Source organism: Chelonoidis abingdonii, chromosome 1, assembly GCF_003597395.2.
Source record: "Chelonoidis abingdonii isolate Lonesome George chromosome 1, CheloAbing_2.0, whole genome shotgun sequence".
Classification (NCBI taxonomy): Eukaryota; Metazoa; Chordata; order Testudines; family Testudinidae; genus Chelonoidis; species Chelonoidis abingdonii.
Window position 1 is genome coordinate 68,959,327 of NC_133769.1, and position 25,387 is coordinate 68,984,713.

Genomic DNA, 25,387 nt, shown 5'->3' on the forward strand with positions numbered 1-25,387 from the left:
CTGCTTTACCTTCTTGACACCAGCGTGACAGGCCACTGTTGATAATCTCAGAACATTTTGGTGTTCATGGTTCTTTCATGCTTGAAGCAATGTGAAATGTTGTGTGTTAGTCTGCTTGGAAGAAGCACTGGAAGGCTAGCATTTTATTTATTTATTTACATACTTACTTAGTTTTGTAAATAATACAAAACCAAGAAATATAACAAAGTAGAAACATCATCCTCAAATAAAAGAAATAAACACTATAGGCACATGATATTAACAAGGATTTCAAGTGGCCTGAAAAAAGGGGGAGGGACTTTCATAATCTGGGAATAACAGTTTTGGTAAAACAGTGTTTAAAGTGCACCCCTCAGCAACCCAGCTTGATTTAAAAAAAAATTGCTGGGTCTGCAACATCTAATCACACTGTACCTGGAGGGAGAAGGAAGAATTATTTCCATTGATTATAATACAATGTGAAAAAGTCTTGAAACCTTCAAAAACCAGATCATGGACCAAATCCTGGAACAATGGTCCCAAAGTGTCATACGTACGCTGGAAAAATAGTATAGCTGATGAAAACTTTACAAATTTAGATTATTTTTTAATACATTTTTTCACTCAAATTTGAAATTTCAACTAAAAAATTGACTAAATTCTTGGCAAACATCTTCATGAAAAATCATCCTGGTTTTGATTGACTATAAAGTTGTTCAAAATATTGAATTTTTTATATAACATATTGAAATTTTGACCAAAAGAAGGATTCATTTTCGTGAAAACTGTTCACAAACAATTTTCTCATTTTTTTAATAACCCTAAAAAATAACAATGTATGCCCTTATTCTAGACACCCACATGTCTCCTCTGGATTATGTCTGATGGGAATATCTCTCCCAGCCAGAGGAAATATATGGCAACGCAGATCTTAACTACAAGGAAAGCTAAGAATTAACCAAGGAAAAAATCACCCTAATGAGGATATAAAATAAATTCTGCTGACCAGGTTCTATATTTTGTTCTGCTGATCAAGCTGGGCACTAAAACCAACAAAAATGTGCCTAATTAAATCCTAATGGAGCTCCAGTGATTTCAAGTTATTTCAGTGGAGATACATCAGGAGTGCTTTTGGCCCATTGGGTCACTTAGAGTTGGATTCTGAAGCCGGTAAAAGTAAAAAAAAGTCACATTTATATTTGAATATAAGCCAATTTGTTAACTGAGATAGAATTCTGCAGTTGGGAGCACGGGGAAGACAAAAGAAGTAGAGAATATTTTTAGACCAGTCATTATTAAATATACTAACTTTTGCTTAAATTTTGGATCAAACCAGAAATAGACCTATTTTAGAATATCAGCTTTGTTAAATGTTCCATAACTTTGGAAGATCAATGAATTTAAGGTCTCATCCAAACACTGTTAAAGTCAATGGGAGTTTTTCCACTGACTTCAATGGGCTCTGAATTTGGCCTTCAGAGACTATTTCAAGTATGAAGGGAAGAAAAGTTGCCAACATTTTGAAATTGACATACAAATCAAAGTATAGTTTTTAAAGTTCAAGAATATTGGTTTTTCAAGTTTAAACCCTGCCCTTTTTTGCTGAAGTAAGATTATTTTTCTCTTTCCAAGGATTTCTTTCCCTGTTATCAGCCTGATTGCCCTGACCTTCTGATCAAGTTGGGCTGGACTCAGATGCCTTCTGAGCCCATCAACACTATTCCTGCATCTCAGTTCTAACTCAGACAAAACTCTCATTTAACTTTACTGCAGAACTTAGCCAAAGTGCTCTCTTTACCTGCACTCTTTAGGTTTTGTTTTAGATGCAATGTTCTACAAAGTATATAAAAGCAGAGCGGGGATAGGCTTTGTGTCAATTTCCAGTAGTATGCAACTCAGAGTCACCTGAGAGAAACTGAGTTTTGGTTTGTTAAACTCTATGCAATCCTAATATCTTGAAATGTGTTTTCATCTGCTCTTATAAGTTAAGTGGGGTTGTGCCTTTGATGGGAGACTTCTAAGAAAAATCCAGGTACTGCAGGAAGTGGAGTTGGTGATTCAGGAGGCAGTAATCCTCTTTCTGAGTCAGTACTGAACTAGTTACTCATGATACGCATTGCTGGAAGTGCTGTCTCTTGAAAGAGAACTAAAGCCAAAGTCCTAACACTTGAAATTATTAAAATACCATGAGAAATTTTGCAATAGTAAGAGTGCTAGCTCAGATCCTGGCTCCATTCCACCTCAGGTAATTACATTCCCTCTCTAGTTCCAACTGGATACATTATTCCTAATTTTGTCCTCCCAAAACATTGCTGTTGTGGTGACAATCTTGTTCCTTATCTGATAAGCTGACTGCCCAATGCAATTTGGCAGATCTTTTCAACAGAGAATAAAATAAAGAAGGCTTTTCTGTTTCCAAATTAACCCTTATTTTTAAGAGTTTAAGTTTCAGGGCTAATGGAATCTTCTTGAATCCCTCTATGATACTGAGTAGTATGCTTTGAAAGCAGTCATGCTGGACCTTATTCCACACTTTTTACACATTCTGCTGTTATCGCAGATAAAATAGTCTCCACCAAGTAGAGAAAAACAGACTCTGTAAGTAATGTTGATGTTTTTTATTGTTTAGATTGCAGTAGAATCCAGCATGTTCTAGGTTCTTCCCCAATTCAGAAAAAGAGACAGTCCAGACCCCAAAGACCATATAGAATAAAAAAAATGGAAAGTGAGGAAAAGCGATATATTATACAGGCAAAAAGGTCAAGGTGATGATAAACAAATGTCTTGTTAGTTACATAAGGTTTATTTTCGAGTTAAACATAAACAATACCGTTTCTGCCTCCATTGTCCTTCCACAATTCAGCCCCCTTATTTCCCCCCATTCCAATTTCCACATTAATCCAGTTCCCTTACACACTTTCCTCCTGGCACTGACCACCTTCCCCATTTAAACAAACTGGTCACTTATAAGATAAATACATGAAATAGAGAAGCAAGGAACTTCTTTAAGGTATTTGAGAAAAAGTTCAGGGGGACTTAAGTGAAGGGTAGAAACACTGAAGACCATCTAAAGAAAATGTTCCATGCACAGATGGCAATGGGGAAAAAAGCGGCGCCGTGGGAATGATTGTGGGAGATGTAAACAATAAGACTTCAAGAATGGCAACACAGACCGAATGGAGGGGATGAAGACAGCACCGTAAGAGATGGGTAGATAAGCAGGGAGGAGTAAAGTTATATAGGAACTTCAGGCGATCACAAGAAAGTTGACCTTGATACAGTATTGGAGGGAGAGGGAATCAGTGAAATGACTGAGGATGTGAAGAGGGTTTCAGAAGAATAATCAGGAGTTCAGTTTTACCCATGTTAAGTTGGCAAGATGGCCAGACAAGATAGCAAGACGTCTGGAAGATGTCAGTGAGATAGGCTAAGAATGGATGCAGGGTTGCATGAAAGTAGTGAGGTCAGGAGTGTAAAGGTAGAATTGAGAATCATCAGTGTAAAAATGGTAGTTAAAGTAGTGTGAGCAGATGAGGTCACACAGAGATAGTGTGTAGAGAATTAAATAGCCCTAATAAGGGCCTATATGCAAATATACAAAAATAGGGAAAGGAAAATTCAGCTTGGCTTGAGCAAATAACAAGACAAAGTATTATTAAAGCCAACACTTTAGTATATACAGAAATATCAAATGGAAATTGTTGAATTATAAATAAACTCACTCAAAATACGCCCAACCACTTTTTGAGAATTCGAGAAGTTGTCCCTTTATCATTTAAACCATCACAACCATGCTCTGATACGGTAAACCTTTCCTGGAAGAAACAGCTGTGGCTTCAAGCCATTCAGTTCACTCACCAGATGAGACAAGGATTTTGCTTCCTCCAAAAGTAAAGCATCCAATCAAACTGGCCAAGTGACATTTCTATTCCCTTTGGGACAAATGTCTAGAAAAGCACACAATAGTTAATTGGCATGCAGCCAGCATAACATTCTCTGGCACATGCCCATTAAATTTCTGAGTTGCTGGCACAGAGCAGCTGCTCAAATCTACTCATGAGATAGCTGTGTTTCAGTGGTAATAATTAAACTGAAATATACATACAGAGCTAAATTTTGCCCTGTTACACCTAGGTAACACCACTGAGGACAATGGAAGTAAACTTAGAGAGTTTGCATGGGTGCTATCCAGTAGTGTGCTGCCAGCTTTTTATCAAGGAGCTCTTTAAAAATAATTTCCTTATTTCCCCAGAAAAATCCATCAATTCCATAATCCTCTTGCCCCCCATAAAACAACCCAATTCCACAGGTTTCTCCCACAAGACCACCAATCCTTCACCATACCTCAAATCTATCAGTCCTTTCATCCTCCCCACACTCAACTCCATCAGTCTTTTCACATACATCCTGTCCAGGATTCCTCCTATCTAGCACACCCCTAAGTGGCTCTCTTGTAACTGTCCCTCACAATAGCAGCTGTAGTTTGTCCTGCAGCCTCTACTAGCAGTAGTGGTAGATAGGGTGTCCTGCTACCTCTGGGTGAGGGCTGGTTGGTTGGGAAACAGATCCTCTCTAAACACAGAGAGTGGTCAGTTGGGAAATAGGGTTTAAGGGCCTTGGTGAGAGGGACTCATGTGACTTGCTGGTACAGCGGGTTGTGTAAAGAAGCAAGTCTTTCTTGGCATGGGAGTTCCTAGTATGAGAAGATCTCTACTGGCATGTGTGTGGTATCTAGGATACATGGGGCTCCAGTTTCCTGCCCAGTACCTTTCTTTAAACTCCAAACTGGGGCTGGCTAGATAGGCCAGCCAGAAAGGGAGAGATAAGACTGCCCTGGCTGTAGGACTCCCCCATCTCTTTTCTTCCTCGTGCACTCCTAGAACAACTGGCAAGGTTGGGAGTAGAAACTATGCATGGTGCATCTGTCCCCTTTGCGCCCCTCCCCCCACCACGCACTAGGACCTGATGGAAGACACAGATGGGAAGTACATTGGACGGTACACCTGCACTGGAGCAGTTGCCTTAGCAGCTGTACTGATGCAGCTGTGCTGCTGTAAGGTCACTCATGTAGCTGCGCTTTGCTGATGGGAGAGAGCTCTCCCATCGACATAAATAAACCACCTCCAACAAGCAGCGGTAGCTATGTCAGTGGGAAAGTGTCTTTTGCCGACATAGCGCTGTCCACACTGGCGTTTCTGTCAGTATAACTTATGTTGCTCAGAACGGTGTTTTTTTCATACCCCTGCACTACATAAGTTATACTGACAAAAGTTCTAGTGTAGACATAGCCTCTGTTAAATCCAAAACATTTTAACAAGCAGAGTGGATCTGTGAATCAATATTTTGCCTCCTCCCTCCCCAAACATAACTAATTCCTGTTCACCACAGTCACATCATTATGAGTATGACTGGCCTAAGGATTTTGGTGAGGGTTAGCAAGGTGATTCTTTGACTTACACCGCAAAATTAAGAACTCATGTTAAATTAAAAGGGAGGAAGGTGGAAGACCCAGCCTCGTACTGCAGAAATGAATCCTAACTGCCTGTTTCTTTTAAGCCTAGTTATCAATTTGCAGCAATTTACATTTTCAAGGCCACCCTCACAGGGTATTAGAACCATTTTTATAGGGGGGTGCTGATGACGAAAACCATGTATTTGTTGTTTTTTATTACTACTTCAAGTCAGGGGGTGAGACAGCACCCCTAGTTCCAGTACAACTGACCTTCACTAACACAAAGGCTATTTTTTTAAAACAAATTCTGATTTTCCCCTTCATGAAGCTCAAAGGCCAAGCTCTGTTAACAAAAGGTTCACATAAATTCCCACTAACCCCCTCCAGCTGATCACTGGTATGACAAAGGGCAAAATTTGGCCCACTGTCTGTAAAGCACGTGGTATCGAAAGGCACTGTGTAAAATATTTTCATAACGGAAACTAACTTGAAATTTTAACGATTGTGGTTGCTATCACTCCTGTTATAATTAACAGCATCTGTATTAGCGCTTAATACTATACATGATTAAACTAGCTCACAGAGGAAAGCTGTATATGGCTGGTTTTTTTTACCAGAGAGCAGAGGATATGTCTTCCAATTTGTTCTTTTAATCTCTATATAGAATTTTTGAGAGAGCTGACAAAAATATGTACAAACAGAAAGAAAACTATACTGAGACAAATATTCTCACATTTTTTCAGTAAATGCACTGTGAGGATAATAGTTACAAGAAACACCATGAATATAATTTTACTTAAAATATACCATTGCAAATTTACCTAGATTAGCAACTAACCTCTCCCAGATTAATTATTTTTACTTTGAAAGGGGGACTAAAAAAAGAACTAAACCTCTGTATACTAGATTTCTTGCAACCTGAGCTCTCTTGAATTATCTGTCACTTACAAGGGTTCGTTATTAAAGTACTATACAGGGTTTTAGCTGTAAAACATCAAGACATTTGTCTGGACTTTGGAAGAGATTTTATGATGTTTTGAATTTTATTTTAGTGCAATGCTCTGAAGAAAAATATTTTTAAATGGGAAAATAAGAGCTTATGTGTTACTTTCTTAGTGCCTTGGAGCTAGATGGAACATCTAATGCTGTGATCTGTTTGCTCTTTTGGCTGCACTGTTGCCACCTCTGTTCTAACATTCTGGGATATAGTATTTACTTTATATTTATCATGAGCTATATGGACTCCAAGCAGCCACCAAATAATTTTCCACTATCAGGCAATTTGGGGAAATGTAATCTTTTTTTTCTTTCCTATCTCTGTGCTGCAAACAGAAAGCCTGTGCTTCCTCCACACCCACTCCCTTTGCCAATAACCTCATTGTAACTTCCTGTCAGTTTCACACACTCAGTGGTGAACTTCCTCTGAGCAAGAGCTTTATCTGAACACACAATATTAACCGTTTGCTTACTAAGTATTTCCCATAAATATAAATAATTAATTCTTAACATTTAAGTCTTTAAATACATTTTTATTCAAATTAGAGAGAACACTTGTGACTTTAGGAAAAAAGGGATTTTATATTATTCAGTATAAAACTAATATGAATGTGGGGAGAAGGCTCAAGAAAGGTCATAGTTCCTTCAACTTTAATGTGTCCACTGCCCTGTGGCAGTGGAGGGTAATGATAGGTTGTCAGGCTTGGGAGGCTTACTAAGGCATGTCCAGAGTATTAAAATTTTGTGTTTATATGATACCAATTGTCCAAGGATCTCAAAGCACTTTACAAATGTGGGTAACAGTTAGGGGTGTATGCATTTTTTTTTTACATTTTCTTCTAGTTTTTTTTAATATTTTAAAAAGTTCTTTATAGGTTAAGATCAGGATTAAACCAATCTCATGGTTTTAATCAATCTGTAACTATTAGGAATTAGGATAAGACCTTAGTGGGGAAGTAGATTCTTCCTTATCTGCCTATTGTGGGGTTTCCTGCACCTCTTTTTTGAAGCATCTGGTGCTTCTCTGGAGTAGAGCCAGGATACAAGACTAGAGACCATAACTCTGATCCAGTATGGAAATAACTATGTCCCTAGAGTTAGCCTTCTCATATTTCAGTTCCTGACTGATGGCAATACCACAGGAAGGCTAGATCTTGCTTTATTTTATACCCCAAACTCTCTCTCTGAGGCAGTATATAACAAACATGAACATAGAAATGCCAATCAAAGTATTTGCAATCGTGCAAATCCTAACACAGAGATTGGGGAACTGGACTCAACAACCATCCTTGACCTCCCTGATCTGAAATGCTAAGACCCTGAGTGTGCCAGTCAAGGGTAAGAGGGTAGTAAATTCAGGGGTCTGACCACTGAGAGGGCATGCTAGTGGTTGTGGCGTAACAGACCAAGTCAGTGAGAATCCATTGGTATGATAAGCTACACACATTGTCACAGGCTAAAACTGACTTAGATCCTTAAGAGACAAGGCAGAGGAGGTAATAGCTTTTATTGGACCAACTTCTAGGGATGTTAAACGTGTCTGTCACAGGTAGGTACAAGCCATATGGTGTCGGGCAGTCACCCGCCTGGGCTGCCTCCGAGCACCCACCCCCCCACGCCAGTACACCCACCCCGGGCCCACCCGTACAGCCTCCTGCCCGTGCTCCGATCAGCCGCTCCGCTGCCCTGTGTGCGAGAGACTCCCCCAGCCAGAGGCCTGGCTGTGCCACAGGGACACTACCGGCGCGAGCCATGCCCCGCACTCGCTCGGGCGCCGCGCGGCTGCCCTACCACTCGCGGGAACGAGGGAGCCACCCTGAGCGAGCGCGAGGGGGAGAGGCCGCTGTGCCAGGGCTCGCGCGTGCGCAGTTTGGGAGCAAGGCGGAGAGGTCACCTCTCCCAACCCCCAACTCCGCCGCCGGAACGAGCTAGGGAAACCAAAGTGAGGCTCGGCGTGCGGCGTCCGCGTCACTACGACGGCTTCAAGCCTCGCCCAGGCAGCGGCAGCGAGAGAGGGAGCGGGCGTGCGGAGCAGGCTCGGCCGGGGCGGAGGCGATAGGGGGATCGGCGGCGCCGTCCGGTAGGTGGAGGCGGCGGCCGAGAGGGAAGCGCGGCGGCGGCGGCCGGGCGGGCGCACTCCGGTACTGGGCGAGCGGTGGCTGCGGCAGCAGCGGGTGTCTGGTACAGGTGGCCCCGCGGCAGAGGGAGCGGGGCCGGGGCGGCGGCCGCGCCGGCGGGAAGAGCGAGCTGTGCGGAAAGGGGGCAAGTGTCTGAATATGGCGGAGCAGGAACCGAGATCGGCCGCCGCCGCCTCCTGCCCCCGGCAGCGGGGACACCCGCGGGGCGAGAGTCTGGGGCTTGGCTGCCACTCGCTCCCCCGCCCCTCGAGCTGGGGGCGCCCGCCCGCCCCGAAGTTAGAGCGGAAACGGAAAGTTGTAACCCCACAGCTCTGAGCTGCTCCCAGCCCGCGCCTCGGCCGGCCGCGGCGGAGGTCGGGGCCGCTCGGCTCCGGGCGGCGAAGAAAGTTCTCACCCCCGCGTTGTCAGCCCCTTGTGGGAAGTCTGAGTTCATCCCCACCTAGTCCGGCAGTATCAGCCGCTGGAGACAAGCTGCTCACAGTTTCCATCACCCTCCCCCGGCGTGAGGCGAGTGTGTCAAGCCCATAGGCCTCGTCCGTTTCACTTGCATTGAACCGAGGCGATCCTCTGCCATAGTGTCTGCCCCCAGAGTAGCGGTAACACATTGAGACTGCGCTGGCGCTTACCTCGCTAAACGTTCTCTCGTCATCCCTTCATGCTGGAGTGGTGGGTTTTTTGTTTTATTTTTTGCGTTTAAACTTCTGATTTCTGTACTACTTATACAGTGCCTCAAGTGTGCTGAGCACTTAGGTAGTGGGGGTGGGAAGGGGAAGTCCTGCCCAGAAAGAGCTTGCGATGTAAATAGACAACAGTGCAATCGTTTAATGTTTATGAATCTTCTGACCCTTATCTGAATAAAAAAAGTAAAGAAACCTCAGGAATTTCTAGGTCTTAAGTCCAGAAGGGGCAATTATGATGATCTAGTCTGAATTCCTACATAATACTGGCAGAAAAACCTCACCCAATAACATCTGTATCAAGACCACAATTTTGAGGTATGGGTATATATTTTAGAAAGAGATCCATGGTGGCATGACTAAAATTTTATGCCACAGAAGAATAAAATAAAGCTTTGCAGGAAGTGATCATTGTACTGTCGTCCAAATTGACAAAAGTTGGACTGTGCAACATTTATTGAAATCCTGTTCTTTTCCTCTTTAAAAGGAATGATTAATAAATGCTACTTAGGAAATATGAATCTTCATTTTGAAAAAAGTTTCTATATTACTTGTGGTATAAGTGTGTAACTTTGTGTCGCTCCAAAAGGAATATTTAGGCAACATCACAAACCAATTATTTTTAATGCAATTGGGACGCAATCATCTAGATTTTTGATAGCATATTTAATTAAATATAGCAACCAGTTCTTGTATAGTATCAGAGGGGTAGCCGTGTTATTCTGGATCTGTAAAAAGTAACAGTCCTGTGTCACCTTATAGGCTAACAAATGTATTGGAGCATAAGCTTTTGTGGGTGAATACCCACATGCATCTGACGAAGTGGGTATTCACCCATGAAAGCTTATGCTCCAATACATTTGTTAGCCTATAAGGTGACACAGGACTCTGTTGCTTTTTACAGTTCTTGTATAGGAACTGAGATTTGTGAGTTCAAGCATAGAATAAGAGGGCATTAAATAGTCATACAAAGCTAGTGGAATTGATGTTTTCCAAGGCTCTTTCATGGCACGTGTGCACACAAAATTCCAAGTTATTGGAAAAAATCAAACATTTTTTCAGTTGGAAGTATGCTTCTTGACTGTCCTACTTAGTTTTACCAACATATGTCACGCGTACTGCACAACAACCACTCAAATGAGGCAAAGTTACAGTTCTCTATACTAGGTCATACATGGATACTGGAAAGGGATTTTTCTATTCTTTGGTAAGCTTAAAATAACTTTTAAACTAAGCTTTAAGAGTTTGTGGCTGTCTTATACCTTTGTTAGATGGAAAGCTAAGTAAAGGGCTGAATTCAGCGCTTCTAAATGTCTTCACTTATCTTGTTCAGATTTCTAGTTCCTTATTTCTCCGTCCACTGCCAATGGCCTACAGCATACTGTATCCATCTTTCTGGCTAGAAATGAGCTCACTGACTGCTCAGTGAGGGTTACGTTTACACAGCTGGGAGTGCACTCGCCAGTAAGAGTAGACACAGTGTGGCTGTGGTGGCTTGTACAGGCTGCCTGAGTACAGTCCTGCCCGACCCCCTCAGTATATACTCAGTAGTTAGCCGGAGGCACTGCCACCACCCTTGCTGTCATAGCCACACTACTATTTCAGGCAGAGCTAGTGTGTCTGTCTACCTGTGGTGGGAAGCCACCCTCCCAGTTGCTGTGTAGACATATCCTAAAGAGAGAGGCTGGCAGCAGAGTAGTAGACTCCTTCAGATTTGAGATGGAAAAACTGTTATGCCAAACTATAGTTAAATCTTGAATGTCTTTATAAACTTCTGGTCTGCTGGTATATATGATAGCATCTCTATTTAGTCAGTTAGGGCCATTTATCATCTCTAGGTACCTGCCTGTTACATGACATCTCATCTACTGAAGCCATGAGATTGCTAGACTACAATTGTTAAGTGCAAGGTTTAAGATTAAGCAAACTTGCTTCTTCAAACTATTGATAAACTGCTGTATACCATCTGAATGTTACATGCTACTTGCAACAAAACTCCTCGTGTTTAGTGTCCTCCCTACTGAGGATGTAGTAACTTAGAAATAATCTTTCACCTCTAGGTTTCTGTTACCAAGGTAGACTAGAATTAAAGTTAAAGGCACGCCAGCTTTTGTCAATTTAAATTAAGTTATGTGTCCTAGGCTTATCCTTGTCTGTCTACCAGTTTTCCTGGTTTTACATATTTATGTATTGTTCACATGTTTTTCTCCCCTGTGAAAAAGACCCAACAAAAGGGGAAGGTGACTGTACAGAGGGTATGGTGAAATTGGCTATCACAAATTGCTGTAAAATGTGCAAAGTAAAGAAACTATGAGGATAAACAAAACTTTTCTTTTAGGTGTGGTAGTTTTGTTAGTGTTCATCTGAGTGTGTGGAGTACTCAATACAGTAGAACCTCAGTTATGAACACCTTGGGAATGGAGGTCGTTCATAACTGAAATTTTCGTAACGCTGAACAAAACATTATGGTGTTTCTTTCAAAAGTTTACAACTGAACATTGATTTTAATACAGCTTTGAAACGTTACTTATGTAGAAGAAAATGCTGCCTTTAACCATCTTAATTTAAATGAAACAAGCAGCAAAAACAGTTGCCTTAATTTTGTTAAATCTTTTTACATGTAACAGTACTGTACGGTATTGGATTTTTTGGTCTCCACTGGTTGTTTGCATACTTCTGGTTCCAAATGAGGTTGTAGTTGACCAGTAAGTTTGTAACTCTGAGGTTCTACTGTACTATTGCAATGAGGTATATAATACCCTGGATATAATTGTGCTATCTTGATTGAAAACCTGACTATGAGGACAATTCAAAACCAGGAGTAAAACTGAGCCTGTATGAGCTAATTTCTGTTGGGACCAAGTAAAACTGACTACCATTTTAGTTTTGGTGGAGCTTTGCTTGAGTAGCAGCACAAGTATAAATCTGGGGGAGACTAGGTCCACAAAATGGAAAATAGAAAGTCCTAAGAGGATAGAGAGAAGGAGCAAATGTACTGGAGTTTAACAGTCTAACATGGTGGGCAACCTGCGGGCTGCAACCTGTGGCCCATCAGGATAATCTGATTGCAGGCCACAAGACATTTTGCTGATGTTGACTGTCCGCAGGCATGGCCCCTCGCAGCTCCCAGTGGCCACGGTTCATTGTTCCCAGCCAATGAGAGCTGTGGGAAGCGGCAGGCATTGGTTCAACTTTAGGTTGTTTATTTCTAAATACATAACAGTGTATAGTATTGTCTGTTTACACACTTGCATAAGCTAAAATGATGTAAACATAATGACAGAATGCTAATGAATCTGCCATTAGTATATTTTGTTGAAGCATGGGCCTTGTGAAGTGCTCTGGTGAGCTGCAGGTTGGGCATCCATTTGAGAACTCTCAATTCCATTAAAACTAAACTCTCACTTTCCACTAAAACTAAATTCATTTGCTCAAACAAATCGTCACAACTTCCGATGATACATGCCTCCTTTTTCTAACTTACAATATAGTTATGGTTAAGGCTATGATTTAGTCACGGGTATCTTTAGTAAAAGTCACAGACAGGCAATGAGCAATAAACAAAAAGTCATGGCCAGTGACTTGTCCATAACTTTTACTAAAAATATCCCTAACTAAATCTTGGGTGAGGGGGGAGGAGGGGCGCTCCAGCAGATGCTGTTGTTGGCAGGGGAGTGTGTGCACTCCAGCGGTTGCTGCTACTCCTGGGCAGGCAGCCGAGGGTGCCGGAGCACCCCAGCTGCTCGGGCGGCCCTAGGGTCAGCAGCACAGTAACTGCGGAAGTTAGAGATGCCAGAAAATCACAGAATCCATGACCTCCGTGAAAGACTCAGCCTTAGTTATGGTAACATCAGAATTTCAAAGTTCAGTGCATGGCTGTGGGCGGTGGCACTTTTCAGTCTGCTTTGATATGTCTTTTGAAGCAGGAGATGCATGTTCTGTAATGTCATAGTATCTGCATACCTGCTGAGTTGGATACAGAACCTTGTGTCAGCTCTGTGAGAGGAAGGCATGTTTTTGGACATCCTCTTCTTCCTAATGGATGAAAGGGTATCAGAAGTAACAACCCTGACGTGCACATGCCGGTTTACTGTCCTTGACCATATATACCTGACTAGAGAAAGTAGTTTCTCTAAGGCCTTGTCAAGAGCCAGAAAAAGTTGTTTCATTATTTTTTAAAAAGTTAGCTGAGATGTCTTGTGCTTTTTTTTAAACTCTGGTAGAGTTGACAAGGAGTTGCACATGTTTTCAAAGGTATCTAAGTGCTAATACACTTTAAACAGCACTAATTAAAACATCTGGCAAAATATTCTTTAAAAAACACCTCTGATCCTAGCACTTGTCCTACATGGGGCAGTGACTGGCATAGCAATAGTGGAATATCTAGTCCCTCTTAATCCAGAATAGTGTCCACATAGGGAAGTTATACTGGCACTGCTCTAGTGGAATAGCTGTTCTGCTATAGCTATGCTGTTCAGTTTCCCCATGCTGACAAGTCCCAAGTCTAGACAAGCACTACCTGGTAGCCACATACAGAGCAGATCAGTATCCTTTCCTCTAGCATTGTTGTGGTAAAATTCTTCTTCCAGAAATGAAATTAGGCCTGTGAATTATTTTTTAGCTGCAGACTCCCATGTCTCCTCCACATAGAAAAACCTATAAAATATTTAACACTACTGAAATAAGGGTGATTTAAGTTTTACACTTATTTATATACTGCTAAGTGGTTCTGAACCACCTCCATGCTGTGACCGCATGTTATTACAGAAAAAAGTTTTAGGTACTTTCTTCGTTCTAGCCTTAAACAAAGGAAGGAGGGTTGCAACCGTCAAGGTTGAGACCCTATAAAGTAGTTTACTTTGGATAGAAAATGAAACTGCTGCTGCTTATAGCTCCATCATTCCGGAGATACTTCTCCTTAATGTCACCATATTTTGACTCCTGGTTCTTCTGGAAGGTCCCATGAATGAATAGTGTATACCCTGCTACCCCAATATAACACAAATTCGGATATAACACGGTAAAGCAGCGCTCCAGGGGGGGCAGGGCTGCACACTCCGGCAGATCAAAACAAATTCACTGTAACGTGGTTTCACCTATAATGCGGTAAGATTTTTTTTTATTCCCAAGGACAGCGTTATATAAGAGTAGAAGTGTAGTTGGTGAAAACCACCACAGAAATTCCTTTGACAGCACTCCAAACTACTGTTACAATGGAACTGGGAAAAGCCACTCTACAACATCACTTTATGCTTAGTCCATTGATTCTCAACTGGAAAGCCAAATGGGAGTGGACAGTACTTGAAGCAACTGCTGCTGTGCTTCTCTGCCAGGGCAGAAAGGCCAGGCAGCAGCACAGACATAGATCAGGCCCCTCTCTTGAAAGGGTTTCTTCCCTGGAAACCATGGGGGGATTCTCCGTTTCTGGAGTCACTTGTACCTCTCCTGCAAGCATAACAACATAAAGAGCAAATGATTTGAACCTTAATTGCATCCAGTCCCTCTGAACAAGTATATTATTTCCTAGTGTTACTAATATCTCCAGAACTAATACATGGACAAGTAATCTTAGAACAGCTGTTATAAAATAGAAAGTTCTTGTAAATTGCAGACAATGTTAAAGGTGATCAATAAAAAAAAATTCAAGGACTTGTTTCCTTTTTTGCTTCATGATATATCTGCTAGGGCTGAATGGCCTCTTGTTTTGTAATTTTGGAAATATCAGTTATTGCAATTCTGGCCTTCCCTTATTTTCCTGGGGGGCTTGTTGGGAATGTATTGCTAGCTCTCACCTAAATAAAGATTAGAGAGGTTTGAATGTTAAACAGACTGGCTTGTTTGAGTACTTAGTTGCTGAAACTAAATTTTAAACTGTTTTTAACAGTCTGGATTTCTCTAGATTTAAGAAGAGAGGTCTGGATTAACCATGCAGTTTTCCCCTAGTGTAAGCCAAGATTAGCACTCTTTCCTTGATTTAGGGGGTCAGGATTGGCTATAGGGGATATCCTTTTGTTGACCACTGAGGTGGTGTGTGGTAGCCAACCCTGACCTGACCTAACCCTTCCTACTAACCTGGACTGTTCCTGACTAATGCTCTTTCCTCTCCATTGCTCAGTGTTAATCTCTTGGTTTTTGATGTCACTTTAACTCTGAGGTCCTCCTGTACTAGAAACACCAGATTTATGAACTGACCAGTCAACACCACACCTCATTTGGAACTGGAAGTACACAATCAGGCAGCAGCAGAGACCCAAAATAAAGCAGTACAATATTTTTTTAGTAGTTTATATTTGACACAGTAAAGGGAAAGCACCATTTTTCTTCTGCATGGTAAAGTTTCATAGCTGTATTAAGTCAGTGTTCAGGTGTAAAGATTTGGAAGACCATAATGTTTTGTTCAGAGTTACAAACATCCTCCATTCCTGAGGTGTTCATAACTCTGAGGTTCTATGTAGTTCTCCAGTCCTCCAAAGAGGCTTCTAATTTAGATTGCATCTGAGTTTCTAATGTATGAAGTTTTAAAAAACATATATCATAAAGAAGCAAGGAAACTGCACCTGTTTTCTTTAAAGATGACCTGCAAATGGACAGTTTGTCAGCAAGCTGTATGGAAGAGTGTGGGGAAGTGAAGGAGGGAAAACTAAATGTTTCAGAATTGCTTCTCTGCACATGTAAACCCCATTGAAGTCTAAGATGTGTGAGTAGTTGCTGGACCAGGCCCACCCAGTTATTTCTGTTTTTTAAAAAGGCTTGATGGAAAATTAATTTCTTCATTTAAGATGAAGCTTAATTGCAAAATGTATTATTCTTGTGTATAAACTTGAGTTGCTTGGGCACTTATTGCAGGAGCAATAGTGACAGCTAAGGAAGCTTGTGTAATGATATCCATTTTAATCCCCCTGCGTGCAATTAAACACAAACTTTTATGAATTTTTTGATTGGCTATCTTCAAGGCTTTGTCCATAAAAGGCAAACTGCCTTATGGAAATCCTAAGAGTTACTTTTCTACCTAAATATGGGGAAAGGAAGGAATGATCTTTTATCTATTTAAAAATATTGCAAGCACTTTTTGAAATAATATAAAGCTTAAATATTTGAAATTAAAAAGGTATAGAATATAAATGATTAACATGTTCATATGAAACTTGTTCTCAACTTGCAGTTATGACTCTCTGAAAATCTCATTCTTCACATGTAGCAATAAAATCCCATTTGAAACATATTAAGCTTGTAGCACTTGCATCTGAAACTAAACTGCTGTTGCATGCATGGACAGTTCAGCTGAGTAGTGAAGCAAGTGTGTTAGACGTGCATGTGCTCCTATGCAGCTACTCTGCACGTGCTCTTTGCTCAATCCCTGTGACCTTACTAAATGTGAAAGAGTTTCAAATGGATTTTTAGTCACTTTGTAAGATACACAGGCAAGAGCCCTCCTCTAAGCTCTACTCCGATGTGAAGTTCTTCAAGTTCTCAGGAGAACAGCTTCTTGCTAAGTAGATGAGAAAAGATGACCCAGTAGAGTGTAGCTAAAATAGTGCCTATGTGAGGCTTACACAAGTTGCGAATTATAAACAAACTACATTAAAAGAATGAAAAAGTTGCAAAGTCAAGCACTCAAACATTAGGAAATGCCAGAATTAAGCTTGCCTATAGGACATTAATGTGGGTGGGGGTGCTGTTACAGTCTTTAATTATGTTATATGGTATTTTTTTCCACAGGTCCCCTGTCACATTCAGTGTGCAGGATGAATTTTTATTTATTTATTTTATTTATTTGTTTATATATATTTTTTTATCATCCTCATTCAGTGTGTGCCCCTATGCCTTTTTTGCTGCATGTTGTTTAAAACCTCAGTTGATCACTGTATTAATGTTTGCATGGATTTTTCTATGCTACCACTCATTACTATGCCATCTGTTTGTTTCACAAACGTTAATGAATTTATCTCTTGAGGTAAGGTGGTATTATTCCCAGTTCTCAGGTGGAGAGCTGAGGCACCCAGACTAAAACTAAAAATATTCACTAATTTTGATGCCCAAGTTGATATAACTAAGGCCTGACTTTTCAGTACTTAACACTTTTATAGTGCTTCATATGTTCAAAGCACAGCTCTCCCATTAACTTGAATTGCATTTTTAAGCATTCGTCACATCTGCAAATCAAGGCTGGGGTGGCTGAAGGTAGGCACAGAGAATATGAACACACAATGACTGGCCACCTGTAAAGTTAGGTTTTCATGCCTTGCTCAACATTATGTGAGAACTTTGTGGCAGAGGCAGGGATAGAATCCAATTGAGAGTATCATTCTGCTGCCTTAACTGTAAGACCATCTTTTCTCTTCCTGCATCCTTTTGCTTCCTTTACCGCATACCTTCCAACTTCTTCAACAAGTGATGGCAACAGCCTCATTCTCTACTACGCTGACTCATTCCCTGCGCACAGGTCGGTTCTATGCACTGAATGAGGCAGGGGTCCTGATGAAAAATAGTATGTAATCATGTGATAAAAACACAGGCATCAGTAATTCTGCAAGTTCCTGTAAGATTATTTGTATTCTCTTTTAGTTATTTTTAAAAACACAAATTCTATTATTTAGAACTATACTGACTCTTACATGTCATCAGAGTTGGAACTTTCAGATCCACAGCACAGACTTCTGTCATTTAAAAAGGGGTAGCTAGTAAAAGTGGTGGGCTTTTATCCTCCATGTGGACCAACCACTACAAATGTTGGGACTCTGGAATCCTGGATTCAATTCCAGGTTCTGCAGAGGATTATGCTCTGTTACAGAGGAGGGCCAACTACAGACTGGATTTGGCCTGTTAGGGCTTTCAATCTGGCCCGCGAGGTTGCCAGCCTGTTGCACAGCGAGGCTAAGGCAGGCTCCCTGCCTGCCCTTACCCCACGCTGCTCCTGGAAGTGGGCGGTACCACATCCCTGCAGCCCCTTGGGGATGGGCGGTAGGGCATAGGACTCCACATGCTACCCTCGCGTGCAGGCACTACCCCCGCAGCTCCCATTGGCCGGGATCGGGGAACCTCAGCCAATGGGAGCTTCGGGGTGGTACCCGCAGGTGAGGACAGTGCATGGTGAAGCTGCCTGTCCCACCCCACCCCCAGGAGACACTGCCAGACATGCTGGCCACTTCTGGGAGCAGCAGGGTGCCAGGGCAAGCAGGGAGCCTGCCTTAGCCCTGTTGTGTGCCGCTGCCAGGCCAGAGCCAACAACCCAAATCCCTCCTGTACTCTGCCCCCTAACCCTCTGCCCCGAGCCCCCTCCTGCACTCTAACCCCCTGCACTGGGCTCCCTCTTGCACCCAACTCCTTGCCCTGAGCCCCTTCCTGCACACCGCAGTCCCTCCCATACCCCAACCCCCTGTCCCAGTCCTGCATTCATGGCCCTGCATACAATTTCCCCACCCAGATGTGGCCCTTGGGTCACAAAGTTTGCACACCCCTGCTCTAATAGATGCAGAAGGGTCTAACTTGTGTGTCCTTCCCCAGCCTACCCTTGGCCCCTCTCCTTTCATTTATACCTCTTCATTTAAGGAAGTCAGAAAGCTTCTTTGTACTTCACACTGTGTGTCAGGAAGAAGAACAAGAGTACAAGAGTGTCTCTTACTAGTTCTAGTGCTTGGAGGAACAAATGTAGAAAAAATTTTTACAGAGCCTTGGAGTAGAGCATGTTCAGTCATTTTTTGGGGATCTGTTGCATTCTCAGTTTGATCAGCATATAGAAACAGTGGGGATGGAATAATCTCAGTGCAGATGGAATCTTTGGCAATTAATGCATCTAACAACTCTACTGGGCATAAGATCTACTGATAAGTGCCATATAAGGGATAGAGTATTATATGTGAACTGAGAATTTTCAGGAACTAATAAATTTGGGTAGATTGTTGTGTCCAAGACGCATCCTTGACTGCAGGTGTGATTCCTTTGACAAATTAAGTCTCTGATCTAAAATATGGGGGAGCAAGAGTTTAGTGATGTGGTTGCAAGAAAATTTTAACATTGTCAAAACTCCCTTTCCCCTTATTTTAGAGGAAATGCCTGAATTGAAATTCAGCTTGAGGCAAAGGTCCTACTTGAAAAACTTCAGCCTAAGTGGTTGAAATTTAGCAAACGTTTGTGTAAATGAAAGCAGGGTCTTATACTGGGAAGTGTTAAGCCAAGCTTAACTATAAAGGCATTGTTGCAAACACCATCTGTATTTCTCTTGCAAGTTAGCAAGCTTAGAAGTTCTACTTAAACGTTTTAGAGCAAGATTAGGGGGAAAAAAACTAGTATAGAATCTTAAGTTAAATTTGTGTGGTTAAGAACTTTGAATCAGGAAATGACAGAATACGTTGTATGTGCAGCCTTAAAGGTGACTTACAAAGGAAGGGAAAAGGTGTTTGTACCATTTAATCTCTTCATGATGTATAAAGAAGTTCTGAAATTTGTAACCTCTGTTTCATGAGAAATTTGGGTCCTGTGTAGCCTGGGAGATTAACGGGAGAACTAGTGCAATGACATTAGAAGAACAAAGGGAAAATTGAGAGGGGAAAGATTAGTCGTCTTCTCAAAATCTTGCTTTACAGTAAAATTTTGAAGAAAGGAGGTCTTAAAATTGAAAATGCAACCATTTTAGGTAAGGTGTAAGTGCTAACAATACAAATTCAGAGACCTCCCATGTACTGATGGAAACCAAATATGATGAGTTGGTATTCCTGATTTTTTTTTCCAAAGATGATTTAAAAAATAGACAAACTTTTTTAAAAGCAACTAAACCTCTAGATCTCTTCATATGTTGTAAAGAAGCAAATGTGCACAAGTTCAGTTTTAAAAAAAAATTATTTGACTTTTACCTTTTAACTCCTGTTTATATCAAATAGTCTTTCATTGCAAGAGCTGGTCAGAAGTTTTCTGACATGTTCAGTTTATCTGAAAAATACCAATTTGCTGAAGTGAAATGTTTTGGCAAGTCTTTAATGGTTTCATGGAATCTACCAAGGAGCCCATGTTCCAGACAGTCAGCTGCTCTCAGCACTGCTGGATAACCTGCTCTGTGGCAACGCTATTGGGCTTCCTGCTCTGCAGCAAGGAACCCAGAACTCTAAGAACCTGGGCTCGAGCTGGGGCTCCTTGGCAGATTCCATGCTTAGAAGTTCTACTGAACTGAAAGTTCTAAGTGCCCCAGCTAGTTACTGGTCGACTCTTGGATCCATAATAGGGAGCTGGAAGTCCTGTGACCAACTCTCAGGGTCCATGCCTCTGGGGCAGCCATGCAGTGCAGATTGCCCCAGGCTGGGGATCCCAAGGTCGCCAGACTCCTGGTCAGGTTGTCTCCCTGTGTTGCCTCATTGGGAGTCAGTTCAAAATGAGATGCCAAAATATTGAAACTGAGAACTCTGAATTTTGGTCAGTTCTAACTACTGTATTTCTGAAACCTAGTATTCTAACTCTTAGCCTTGCCATTTCTTGATTTGAGTGTTTAACTCTGCTCAGGTAGCAAAAAAGTACATGATTGAAGAAACAATGGCAACATTTTTAATGTACAGCAAGTTAAGGTATGTATCTGCCACATGCTGGCCTGCCGCAGACTGTTCATATGTGGACCTTGGTGACATGCATTAACAGTTCATTAATGCAATGCAATCTGGTCCTCTTTGAAATGGGGCTAAATCAGATCGCATTAACAAATGGTTAATGTGCATCAGCAGTGTCCACACAAACAATTTATCTCACACTCACCTGCCAAGGACTGACCCACACACCAGCTGAGAACTAATTGTTCCTGCAGACAAGCCCTGACAAAACTTAACTAAAATAATATTATTCCTTAGAACATGTGTATAAAAAGAAGACAACTTCAGCAGACTGAACTGATTGATTAAACTTGGGATGGGTTAAAATTTTCATATTGAAAGTTGGTTAAAATTTAAAATAGTGACTCTTTGACTCAATTTCTGCCCCTAGTATTAAGCTTCCTCCAGAATATCTGAATAATTCTGCTAAAATAATTTGCATGAAATTAACAAAGTTGTAGTCTTAAATAGTGAGGTTAGGTGTCAGCAGCAATGAGGATTCTCAGATACTTTTATGGTCACTGTATAAACAACAGAGCTGTCAGTTGTTCATGCTGAAGAAGACTGAGAAGCATTGGCTCACATTTCGAGGGTTCCTTTCAGCCACAAGAATTGGATTTTCTTAATTTGATAGAACTTTTCTGGAGGCGCTAACAGTGTTCCATAGAACACAGTTTTAGTATGAATCATTGAAGTAAATTGACATTGTCTCTCCAGTAAAGTCAATGCCACTATAATTCAGACAAGAATCTGTTCTTACTGGAAGACCAAGGGAACAAAAAACCCAACTTCGTATTTGTTTTAAAACCATTTTGTTAAACCATCAACAATAAAAGCTTTTTTTTTAATTTGGTATGTTGGGGAAATGGAGGGTGTTGGTAAGTGAAAAATTCTGGTTAACTAAAAGGCAGGGGGTTGGGGTGCAGGAGGAGTTTCAGGGTGCTGGATCTGGGGTGGGGAGCACTCACCTCGGGTGGCTCCATACAAGTGGCAACCTCTCTCTGCTTTTCCTAGGCGGAGGCACGGCTAGGTGGCTCTGCGTGCTACCTCCGCCTGGAGGCGCCACCCCTGCAGCTCCTATTGGCTGCAGCTCCCACTCGAGGCGGTTCATGTGGAGAGCAGGATAACAGAGGCATGGATAAACAGGGTTCTACTGTGTTTTTACATTTTGTGTAAAAATGCAAATTCCGTGTTTTTCTGTGGCAATGGTTTTCTAGGATCCCTGGTGATGATTCATCCAGAATCACCAGTTGCTAACATTTTAATTATTTTTCTCTCCCTGCTTGTCTATGGCAAACAAAGGATTTGTCACATCAGGATAACAGCAGGGTTCCTGAATTGGGCAGAGCATCATCTAATGTCAATAAAGGCCAGTCACATCAAGGGAACCAAACACATAGGCTGACTGGCTCAGCAGGCAATCAATATAACAAGCAGAACTGAGTTAGAATCAGCAAGTATATGCAGATATCATGGATAACTCAAGCTGGATCTTATTTTTTTTTCTGCAGATAATGTTAAAATACCTTTTTTCTTCACAGGAAAAAATGTTAGTGAATGATTTCATGTAGTAAAAATAAACTTCCATGTGCCCGTCACTTCTGCTAAGTGAGCATTGTCCTCCAAAGAGCCCAATAAGTGTACTTTCAGTGAAAATTGCCTTCTATGTTTTTTCTTAAGTCTTGCTGTGGAAGTTTCAATGTTAACGTGGTCCTATTACTTCTAACTCTGCTTTCCTGACATTAAAATGATAGTATTAAAAAGCGGGGGAGGGAAGAGCTCATCAAACTTAATTAATTTTAGCTTCAAAACGTTGTACCACCTCTAGGAAGGGTCAGACTATGATTTAGATTTAAGCAATGATTTTTGTAACGTATGAAAGCAATGGAAGTATCCCAAATATACTGTATTAGATCTCTTTCCAGGACAGGACTTCCATTAGTTAAATGTCACCAAACTAACTTCCTCATGAACTTATCAGTTCATTTAAGGTTTTTTAAATGTGTAGTTCCATTTGGGATTTTGTCAATTCTCAAACCCTAGCTTCTTGATTGAGACCAGCTAGAGGTCAAATAGACCTGTACAGACAGGTAGAAACCCAGGTTAAGAGACTTCTGTAAAGTGCACTTCTGTGGAGACTTTGTGTATCCTGTAGCTCACAAGATCTAAACTTTATAGAAAAGCACCAGTGGCTATAGTAGAGCTGAATTTGTAGCAGTTCAGTATTTCTGCCTGACTAAAATACAGAGCATATAATTTTATTTTTCAAAATGCATCATACAGTTTGCAACTTGTACCTCACAAGGCATTCAAATACCAAAGTAGTTACATTATTTACATAAAATTTTCTGTTCTTTCTGTGACAGGTTGGACTCCCCCCATCCCCCTTCCAGGGTGCCACCTGATGTGCTGGGGTCCCACTGAGCTTGCCCATTCCACCACCCTGGGCTCCTTCACCCTGTCCTGCTGCACACGCACGTGTACACATATGCTCCCAACTGTAGAATCTGATTCTTCAATCAGCTCTGTGTGAGAAGAATCAGGGATTGCCCAGCACTCTGGTGCACGCACCTCCTAGAGTGTAAACCCAGAATTATATTGTCTTGCACTGTTAAAAAACCAAACCAAAATCTATACAGTGTAAACTCATGAAATTGGCCGCCTCCCTCAATGTGGAGGAAGACATGCACAGCCCCCAGTGTTATGAATTGCACAAACAGGGTTTTAGAACAAACAAAAACAAGTTTATTAACTACAAACCCTAAATGTTAAGGGATAGCAAACAGAACAAAGCAGATTACTGAGCAAGTAAAACAAAACACACAAACTAAGCTTAATACACTACAGAATACTGGCTACAAATAATAATTTCTCACCCTAAATGTTTTAAACAGGTTGCAGAATTTCTTTGTGGACAGACAGCTCTTGCTTGCAGATTAAAACTCCAGGTATATCCTTCACGCGCCTGGGCTCAGCTCCTGTCCTCCCCCAGCCAGTAAAGCAGCAGCCCAGGAAACTTCTCAGGAAAGAGGGGAGAATAGTATCTTCAAAGTACTATTGTCCTTCCTAATGGCCAATCCAGGCTTTTTGCATGCTGTCTGGTGGACGTTCCCCAGGTGAAAACACAGATGTAATTATTACATTGTCAGTCTTTCTAACTTCAGATACAGAAATGAAACATGCATATAAATTGGATAATTATGTTCAGTAAATCATAACCTTTCCAGTGATGCCTCACGTGACCCATTTTGCATAAAACACAGCTTAGTTATGCCAGTTTCATATCATAAGCATATATCTATGAAGAATATGGAGTGTAGGGTCACACACACTTCATAAATAAATTGTAGCTGGAAGTTACTAGTGTAATTTCTGGCTAACTATATTAAACGAGTCATGTGATGGTCAGTTTGAATTCACTATAGAGAAAATGGGCTCTGTATCATTAGTTATAATTCTTCATCATTACAAAACTTATAGTAAACATTTTGAAGATAGGCTGAGACATAGTTTAGCTATTTAGAGATGGTCATTTGAGCAGAAAACTTTGTTTAAAGATCTTTTTGCACTTTGAGATTATTTTTGAGGAACTAGTTAACATCCATCTGATTGAACAAATCTTTAATTTTGCCTGCTTTGATAGCTTTTTGTGGTTACAAAGGGAAGAAATAAAACAAGTGTCAGCTTTTCTCATTTGCCAAAATAGCAGGTTCATTTGCAGAGTTGGTATTCCTAGTGCTAGCTATAACACAACATTCCTTTTTATTTCCCTTTATTAAAAAAAAGTCAAATCAAAACACTTTTCTCTCAGCTTGAATTTTGTTTTAAAGGATATATATATTCAGGAAGAATAAGCTACTCTTGGACTGGAGTATAGGTATAATGCTGTCCTCAGGAGCCAAAAAATCTTGTGTTATAGTGAAACCGCCTTATATTGAAGTTGCTTTGATCCACTAGAGTGCGCGGCCCCACACACACATCTGGAGCGTTGCTTTACCAGTTATATCCAAATTCATGTTTTATCAGGTAATGTTATATCAGGATAGAGGTGTATATTATAGACTTATAGAAAGACACCTAAAGTTAAAATGTATTACTGGCACGCGAAACTTTAAATCAGAGTGAATAAACGAAGACTCGGCACGTCACTTCTGAAAGGTTGCTGACTCCTGCTCTATATCCTAGTAAAGAGGAGAGGAGTTGCTGGAGTACAGATGGGAACTGAAGAGAATCAGTCAAATGAGTTGCATTCAATTATATAACATGAAAGCAGACAACTAAATATTGACAAATTTTATAAGTGCTTGTATACAAAGACAAGAAGTCTAAATACTAAGATGGGTGAACTTGAATGCCTGGTATTAAATGAGGATATTTTATAATGGGCATCCCAGAAACGTAGTGGAATAATCATCAGTTGGACATAATACCAGGTACAAAGTGTACAGAGATGTTAGAGTAGGTTGCTGTCATAAACAGATAGCTAAGGGTTAATGTCCCTTTCACCTGGAAAGGGTTAACAAACAACACCTGACCAGAGGACCAATCAGGAAACAAGATACTTTCAAATCTCAA

At 41.2% G+C, this 25,387-nt stretch overlaps 1 protein-coding gene across 1 annotated transcript in view; it reads left to right on the forward strand.

Annotated features, from left to right (window-relative positions):
* The first annotated feature begins 8,292 nt into the window (after window positions 1-8,292).
* RAP1B (RAP1B, member of RAS oncogene family) overlaps window positions 8,293-25,387 on the forward strand; it is a 77,741-nt gene continuing 60,646 nt past the window's right edge. The window contains exon 1 of the mRNA XM_032796525.2: window positions 8,293-8,507. The gene's annotated coding sequence lies outside the window, so the exon portion shown is untranslated. The remainder of the gene's footprint in view (window positions 8,508-25,387) is intronic.